Source organism: Prinia subflava, chromosome 2, assembly GCF_021018805.1.
Source record: "Prinia subflava isolate CZ2003 ecotype Zambia chromosome 2, Cam_Psub_1.2, whole genome shotgun sequence".
In the NCBI taxonomy this organism is placed as follows: Eukaryota; Metazoa; Chordata; class Aves; order Passeriformes; family Cisticolidae; genus Prinia; species Prinia subflava.
In genome coordinates, this window is record NC_086248.1 from 110,991,942 (window position 1) to 111,001,116 (window position 9,175).

Below are 9,175 nucleotides of genomic sequence, written 5' to 3' on the forward strand. Positions count from 1 at the left end.
ATGCATTGCTTCAGCTTTTAGAAGGAAGATCTGTGGCGGGTTGTGCTGTATCCCTGAATACAAAATGTTTGCAGGGGCTGTTGGCTCTCTCTGCTCCTGTGCCTGCAATGAACATTGCAACAGTTGCCCCTGCACAGTCTCCCCTTGTCCTCTTCCTTCGATATAGGCTGCATCCTCCTCAGTAATCTTTGAGATTTATGACTTTCAGCATCAAATGTAACCACTAAAACAGGGCAGATGGTTTTTCTGCACAATCCTGAATGAGTAGTCAAAGCGGGATTTGGGGGAGAATGTCACAGTTTTGTAGAACTGGTTGCCTCTCAAAACAGCTGCTCAAAGGGGGGTGCTCATTCAATTCACCACGTGTTACACTGGGCACACTCCAGAAAAGATCAGACACTGCTTTGAATTAACGAGGAGGGCTGGCATCTCTGATATTGTTAATTATGTGTTGGTGGAAAGCACAGTAGCCCATTGTTCTTTCTGAACTAGAGTATTAGAACAAAAAAAAGCAGCGAAAAGTCATCACTGCAGAAGCTGTCACCCTTGTTCCCTTGTGTGCTCTTCCCTTCTGTGGAGAGGTCTCATGGATACCAAAGAGGACAGCAAATGTAGATGTCCTGATTATTTTTTTTTCTTCAAATCCCATCACACCCAATAATCCTCTGTGACTTTCTGCCCCACACGATGTTTTGATGCTCTCTCTTTAGGTATGATGTTGCTATGTCTTTTGAACCACGCATTTTAGCAGATTTTGTATTTGGACATAAAAGCCCTGATCTGGAATGCATCTTACACAGGGCAATATTGTGTTAGAAAACAGGTAAATTTAAGTAGTTAATCTCATGTACTCAAACTGTCACCCATTTTTAGAGGGTACAAAAGGAATCTCATTAGTTAATGAATGTAGGCAACGCATGCAGTGTGTAGGGAGTGACTGCATTTAACTATGAATTACTTGATCCTTGAAAACCTTTATTTCCTAAGGTAAAAGGAACAAATAATTTCAGTACCTTATCTCAAATAATCTTATTTGTATTTATTTTTCACAATAGCAAATGGAATGTAAATATGTCACGGTGAATTTATAGCTCCTGAAATTACAGCTGTTCTCTCTCCTTTTGCTTGCTTTCAGGGAGAAACTGGAGAGCTGCTTCATCAGTGCCAGTCCGTGCTGTGGCTGGAATCATGGAAAGGATCCTGGTGATGAATGAGTGCAGCCACCCTCTCAGTCATGGAAGAACACCAAAAAATCCAGAGGTGACTAATGGGTGTGGTAAGCAGCCTGGGAGACCTGGGAGAAACATCCTGGGATACCTGGAAACCACACTAAGTCTAAATGACCTGCCACTGTGGATATTTTAGTCTTTATTCATGCTTTTCCACCACATTTCAGAACCTTTATCTGAACAGCGTTGCTTTCTTGTTTGTTTGTTTTTATGTTTGTCAGTCATTACACAGTGCTACTTAGAATCAATTTAGCATCCTTCCATGTGTTGAGTGGTTGTGGTGAGTGATGATTGCAGGATTAGCCTGCTAGTAATTAAATGTTGCTGCCTCTTAGCTTGAAAATGAAACATCTCTATGGAATTTAAGAGTTTCTTGCTTTATTTAGGTTGGGCGTGTCTAAATAGGATGGGCAGGTTTACCAAGTCAGTGCAGGCACAGTGCAGTCATAAAAAAATAAATTGAAAAGGCAAAAAGAAGAAGGGTGAGGAGTAGAGAGAGAGGAAGAAGAGAAAAAGAAATTGAGAGAAGGAAAACAAATTCAACCAATCATTAAAACTTTGAATTGCATGGGAATTTTTTCACACTTTGCTACATCTTGGGTATAATTGCCTAATTTTGGCTTTGTGCAATCCAGATAAAGGTCTCCCGGCTGGACTCATTTTTACTCACAGATGGGTCTTCAAAATTTGCAAATGTTGTATAAAATAGGACATGTTGCCTACAGGGTTTGTTGAAGCCCAGAGGGGTGTAAAGCAGAGGCTGGGTTCCTTCCCATTTGTGGACCCACTGAATGCTTGATTTTCATATTGGCTTTATCACTATGAAGAGTTTTACCTCTTGAATTCACTGATTAATGTTTTAAGCAGAATGAAGCCCTTTTTGTATTTTTTTTCAAAATGTGCTACCAAAAATCACATTATTTCACTGTTCAAAGCCAATTCTTTGCTTCTTCAAAGACTTATTAGGCTGCTCTGTCCCATGCTCCTCACAGGACTGTAGCAATACAATCTCCATATGATAAAAATGATGAGCTTCTGTGTGAAATAATAAGGATAATCCTAAACAGACATCAGGAGAATTTTAAATAAGTTTGTCACTGAGAGGCCTGTAAGCTACACTCACTTAGTTCTTCTGTCTGGCCTGCGTTAGGGTGAAGATGGAGGCATTTAAATGTCTTAACCAAAGCAGAGCATGAGCTTTTTACCTTGAGCTCATGTTCCATGTAAGGATTCAGGCAGAATAACAATAATAAAAGATGAATCCCATCTGGATTTCTGTTGATTGTTAGTTTAATTTAGCGTGTGAGGACTCCGAAGTTTAGTCTGCCAGCCAACGAAGGTATGCAGTTATCAGCATTACTGATAGGATAAACCAATGGTGTGAGCTTATTTTCCAATCTCCCCAAATCCCACAACACTTCACAAAGTAAAACCCTTGAGCTGAAATGTACCTGTTTACAGAAAAGTACAACATCAAACAGAGGTTTCATTCAGAACTTTGGGTAGACTAAGTGGACTTGGTGGCTGCTTTTTTTTTTCCTCTGTTGCCATTTCTAGGCACGAAATGTATCAAACTGAAAAGAAAGTACGGGCGAGAAAAACACAGCTGTAAGAAAGAATTTTGAGAGTTTTCAGAAAGCCTTCTTTGCTTGCAAGGCTGCAGAGGCCCAAGCTCTGAAAAGTACATTCTGTGTCTTGAGTGTCTGGTTAGTGCTGCATCTTTGAGCTGTACCAGAATTCCCCAAACCCTGTGTCTAACCAGTGCCTTGGCAGGACTCCAGATGAATCCTGTGGCGAGAGGAAAGTGCCTGTGGAGCTTGGCAAAAGTTGCTGGTCCTTTCCTCCTGAGATAGGCGTTTGTTCCTGGGAAGTGTGGGAGGTGGCTCCTCCCTCCTGCATTTGTAGCCACCATGGAAACAGATAATTCCACAAGACTGTCTAATAATGCGATTGCAGACCCAAATGTCACTACAGAGGGCTGAGACTCTCTCTCCTGGCTCTGAACTGTACATGCATGTGCAAGCAGTGACACAAGCCTGCTCATAAATGCCCCAAACCAAGTCAGACAGAGACTCCAGGGGATTAATAGGGTGAGAACAAAATGCCAAGGGCCAAGAAAGACAAAACAACACAAAGAGATTCAGACTTTAGATCATGGAAAGTGTGAAATGATGTTGTCAATGTCAGGCCGTGAGACAAGGGAGGCATTCTGTTGTCGAATCACGTTGCAGGCCCCTATAAACAATACAGAAAGTATTGAAAATGCTGTGCAAGGCAGGTGTGTAAAAAGAATAAGCAAACAGAGGAGGATCATAAGCAAAAAAAAAAGAGAAGAAAGTTTTTGAAAGAGGAGGAGGTCAGAAGAGAGCCTGGTGGCACAAAGCTGGTAGGGAAGAAAAGTAAAGAGTAGAATGAGGGCTGAAAGAAAGCACAGCCATTGATTTAACTTGCTGCTTTTCATTAGAAATGAATCCTGTTGCCAGTTCTGGATGCCACGCACATGTGTAAGAACATACAAGCTTTTCAGCTTACCATGGTGAAACTCTCTCCCAGAACTGTGGCGTCACAGGCACCTACAGGACCCAATAAAGCAACCTTCGGTATCGAATCAGTGTCAGCGTTCAATAACATCCGGTGGCAGCGGGGAGATGCCAGCCCAGCTGGGTGAGTCCGTGCCACAGCATTTGGATGGTAATTGGCTGATGACTCGAACTCTTAAGCAAACAGATACCTAGGCAAAGAGCAGAGCGGCCAAATTCCAGGGAGCGCTGCTATCTCCCTGCCTTGCAACATCCGCGTGAGTCAGAGGGGGAAGACAGCCCTGGGCAGTTCCTGCAGGGAGTACCCTGACCCTCACTTCAGCAGACCTTGTGTTCCCGGGCCCTTTCCACGTGTGCTTCCAGGCAGGACTGCCCCGATGGCCTGAGGAGGGGAGCGAGGTGTGCAGCAGGAACAAAGGGTTCGTTTGCTGGAGGAGATGAGCGCTGCGAGCAGGACTCCAGCAGGCAGCACCCTCAAAGCCCTCAAAGCTCCTGCTGAAGAGCTGTGGTCCAGATTCTGAGCTGTCATTATACAAACAAACAGGACAGATCCTCAGCTGGCACAGAGCCACAGAAACTCAGCATATTAGCTTGAGCTGCATCTTCTTCATTGCTTGGGGCACTGAAGATCATGATTGAAAAGATGCCCAGGATGTAACAGATGAAGTAAAGTGTACTGAATTTACCAGCAGCCTTAAGTAAAAGCCTAAGTTGCTTAATTTATCCTTGGAATCATTTTAGCAGGGAGCTTTTTTTACCTTTCTTGTGGGTGCTGTCATAAATGGCCTGTGGGAACAGTGGAATTGTCATATCTGGACGTTTTCAAGAATATCACTATTGAGATTCAAATAGATGCAGCTGAAGCAGAGGAACTGAGTAGAGCATCTCTTGGAGTCTCTTCCAACCTTCTTTTTTGCATGATTTTAGCAAATCTGTTCAGTTGCTGTCCTAAGCTGGCAATATGACCCTGCTTCCAGAGGCTTGTGTCCCAGAAACTCCAGCTCCCAAACCCCTCTACTTCCTCCATGGCTACTCATACAATACAAAATGTGGTATTGTCAGTTTTGCAAAATATTGTGAAATCAAGATCTGAACTGTGGCAACAGTGTGAAGTAAAACAGAAAGATATCAAAGTTAATAGGTAACCTGCTTATTACAGTGTTTCATGTCCTGCTCAACATAATTTTCTACTTCAAATTTGGCTGACAGTTGCCCTAAAAACACAAGTGTGCTCACAGCAATACTAAGCAAACTAGGCTTGGTGAAAGGAACCAGAACAAGGTGCTAGATCTCCTTCTAGGAGTTTCCCAAAAGGGATGTAGCTCACCAGGTTTGGACATCTGCTCCCTGAGCATCCTGCTATCACTTCACGTCCAAGTGAAGCTCATTTATGAGCTCTTGACACTCACCCTGCCGGTACCTCCTGTCTCCTGCCTGTGACTGGGACCAGTGTGAAACTTGGGCTCCATCCCCCTCGCTGTAGGAGGTGAAAGCACAGGCCAGATGTCCAGCCAAAGGGAGAGGCAGAGCTGGACATCAGCCTGATCCTGCCTGATTCACAGACCAGTAAATTCCCTTAAGCAAGGTGTGATAGTGATCCAGCTCTGTTAAACACTCCAGAATACCACTGTCCTCTCCATGATTATTTTTCAAACATCTGAGTATGGGTACATTTGTACTTTCCCTCCCAGGGGTACCCTAGGTCCATCAGCAATTTACTTCTCTCTTGTCCTTTACCTCCTAAATCAAGAATTAATGGGAAGAATTTGTTGCCACCATTTTAGGTGTGCTGCCAACACCTCTGCAATGGCCTGGTTCTATTGTCTAAAAGCACTGGTACTGACAAGTCCTGCAGAGAAATTAGGCACACGGGAGGACTGCGGGTGAGGCAAGAGAGACACGGTTGCTGCTGTTGATAAGCTGAAATCAGCGTTTGCTCCCCAGCGCTCCCAGCACCCGAACAGCCAGCTGCAATAGTGTGTGCTCCTGTGCCTGACCTTCTCCCGAGGCTGCTGTGCGTCCGGCAGCCTGCAGGCTTCCCACTGCACGGACCAGGCACTGAGAAGGGGGAGGGGAAAGGAAGGGAAGGGCAGGGAAAGGCAGGAGGGCAAATAAATCCTTGTATTACCTCTTCCCCCTGATTGTATACAGAGTCCAGGGAAAAGGACCTAGCAGGGGGGAAATGATTTCTGAGCTCTGCTGTGCTAACATGACAACTTTATGGGGAGGCAGTTCTGGGTCAGGAGCCCAATTCCTGCTGCCTTTGCTTCAAGAACTGTTATGCAGGGGAAGGAAAGACATTTCCAGGGTAAAATCGTGGTAGAGTGCCAGATAGCACACCTGAAACCTCCCTTTGCCCCGTGACTGTGTGATGTGGTTATACAGCTTAAAAATATGGATGATTTCCTAAAAATAAGGGCAGAATGGATCCTGTGCAGGTTGCTGCTCTCTGCAGGTGGTCCCATCCCAGTCCCCCTGAGAGCCCGCTGGGAATGGGGCTGTGTACTGCAGTGCAAAAACTGCGCTCATGCAGCCGTAACATTTCTCCTCCATCATCTCTGCTGGTTTTCCTCCTTCCTTTCCCCTTTTACACCTGCCTGCAGCCCCTGAAGCTTGATTTCTCTCTCCCTCCCACCCTCTGTCCCCTCATTCCCCAGAGCTCACCTGGCACAGGCATTTTGTGGCCTGGGAAGGGGAGAGCAGAGCACCTGCGTGGAAGCAGGAACAGCAGAGTTCAGCCTCAAAAACACGAGTCAGTGGGTCAGGACGCTGCCCCAGGGTGGGCAGGGCCGGGGAAGTTGGTTACAGGTGGAACCAGTCTGTGCTCATGGCTTATCCTTGGCTGCTCTGGTGGAGCACTACAGCCCTGGCCAAGGAAATTCTGCAGCTGATTTTACTGACAGGATAAAACAAACCTCTCTTTTCAGAGGCAGAATTCAGCCCTGAAGGGATATGAATAACATCCCCCTGATACTGCTCCCTGCATTAGGCTCCTGTTAGTGGGAAACAAGCGAGGCCCCTCTGACCACCCAGTGGCTGGAGGTGTTCAAGACAAACCAGGAATCAGCCCTGAAGGCAGCAGGAGGGACAGGACAGAGTGTGATGGAGGGTTATAAATCATCACAGATAGAAACCAGGCAGGGGTCCCGAGCCTGCTCATCCAGTCAGACGGGTACAGAGCACACATTGGGCTGCAGACGGTGACACAACGGTGTCAGTGACACAGCAGCAGCAGGTGACCTCAGCCTGCCACACGGGAAGCAGAAAGCTCCCCGTGCACCTCCTACAGAGCTGGAGGAGTCCCACTTCTTCCCTGCGCCCTCACACCCTGCAGCCACGGGCTGCTTCGGCTGCCACGCTGCCCAGACAGTCACACAGATTAAATCTGCTTTTAGACATGGAAGCTGTTATTTCTCTGAAATGAAACAGCTCCCCACAGCCTTATTAACCTGTGCCCTACTTCAGAAGTAAATCTAGTTTGCAATTTCATAGTTTGCTGGTGCTGGTGTTGGTTTGTCCCTGTGTCTTCTCTGATTTGGCTGGGTACATTAATACATACGTGGCAGAGTCCTATTTATTGTGGCTTGTGAGCATCATTCCTCACAACAGAGTAAGGAATCAGGGTGGTTGGAGCTTTTTGTTTCTCTGGAGTAGAGAAAAGTTAAAGCACAAATGTTAAAAATGTCGCTGCAAAACCCAATTTTTGTATTCAGCAGAGAATGAATTGCTGTCTGCTAAATGAAGTTTGTCATCTGGGGTGTTCCTGCACATTTGGTCACCTTCCGTGGAGTGCCTGAAGAGAACTGCTGTACCAGAGAGCAGAGCGCATTTCGAAGGGCTCACAGGATTTCTGATGGCAAACATCAGACAGAACGGGCATTGTCTCACAGACACACACAGTAACAGAGAAAGGGAAGTGGAAACTTCAGCAGTGACCCCCACAGAACGCACAGCACGTTATGTGGTAGATTCAACTGCAGATTGCGTTACCTAACCAGCAGTGCGAGAGCAGGGGAAACCCAAACCCCGTGTAACTAACTCAGTGTTTCCTATTGCAGCCAGCACACTTCACCGGCCTTTTGTAAGGAACTGAACGTAACTAAAACCTCGAAGATGCATGCAGCATGAGTGGCTGCTCTTCATCTTATTGTGGGGAGAAAAAGGAACAAGAATGCAACCTCCGGTTCCTCTGGGGTTTCAGCTCTGTTCTGATGCTGTCCAAGTGAAAGACACCCATTCCTGTCGCTCATTCCAGCAGTCCCTGGGCACGGAGCACACCTGGATGTCTGCAGTAACACCTCCCAGCTTGTAGCCCGAGTCCTGCCCACACCCCTGCACTGGAGGCTGCAGTGACCTCACAGATTGTCCCTCCTGTCCTTTGAGCTGGCTGGAAGATAAACTTTGGTCAGTGTATTATACTGTGCCCTTTGTAATGAAATAACGCCGGGTAATGTGCATTCAGTGGTGGGATTTAAATTCCCGAGCTGATTACAGGGAGCTGTTAAGGCTTGTGAGGTTTAGCAGTGCCCCGTGTGTGAGTCTGGAGTGATGTGTAGTGTTGCAGTGCCTGTGCTCGCTCTGATGCTGCTGAAAAGGCCGGGGCTTTGTCAGGAATAAACCTGACAACATCAACAACTAAAGTGTCAGCAACACAATTCGCTGTTTGGTGACACTGTTAAAAGTGGCTGACCAGAAAACCAGTCCCCGGTACTGTGAAATCTTCAGCTTTAACAAGCTGCTTGCTCAGAGATCCTGAGTTGCGCGCTTCCCAGCAGCCACTCAAGCACAGAAATATTTACTGTGCCTTAAGAATGCAGTGAGAAATGTGATCAATGCTTGTAAAGAGATTTTGATAAGAGATGCTAGGGCAGGTATTTTGGACAAAAGATGCAAAAGGGACAGCGACTTATTAATGCACGTGAAGAACACAGGCCTTAGAGGCGCTGAAGATGCCCAGTGCTGCTCCAGATGCGCTTCCCACGTTGGGTGCGGAGCCTCCATCGCTGCCTGCCACCGGCGCGGGAGGGGAGCGGCCGAAGGGGCGCCAGAGCGGGGTCTCCCTTCCCTCGCCGCTCCCTTCCCTCGCCGCTCCCTTTCCTCGCAGGCCTGCCCGCACTCCCAGCGGGCCTCGTCCCGCACGCTGCCCCCTCCGCGGCTGCCTGTCCCGCCCTCCGCAGCGCGGGCACCGGCAGCGCCCCGGCCGCGGAGCCCGACCCTCGCCTTGGGGCCCGCTGGGCGCGGCGCAGAGCGAGCCATCGGGAGGAGTAGCGCCCTGCCGGGGCCGCACCGGGACGCGCCGAGGGCAGCCGGCACGGATGGAGGAAGGGCCGGACCCGGGGTGGCGGGAGGGCCGGGAGGAGGGAGCGAAGGAGCGCTGGAGCCCCGGCCAGAGCCCGCGGAGGAGCC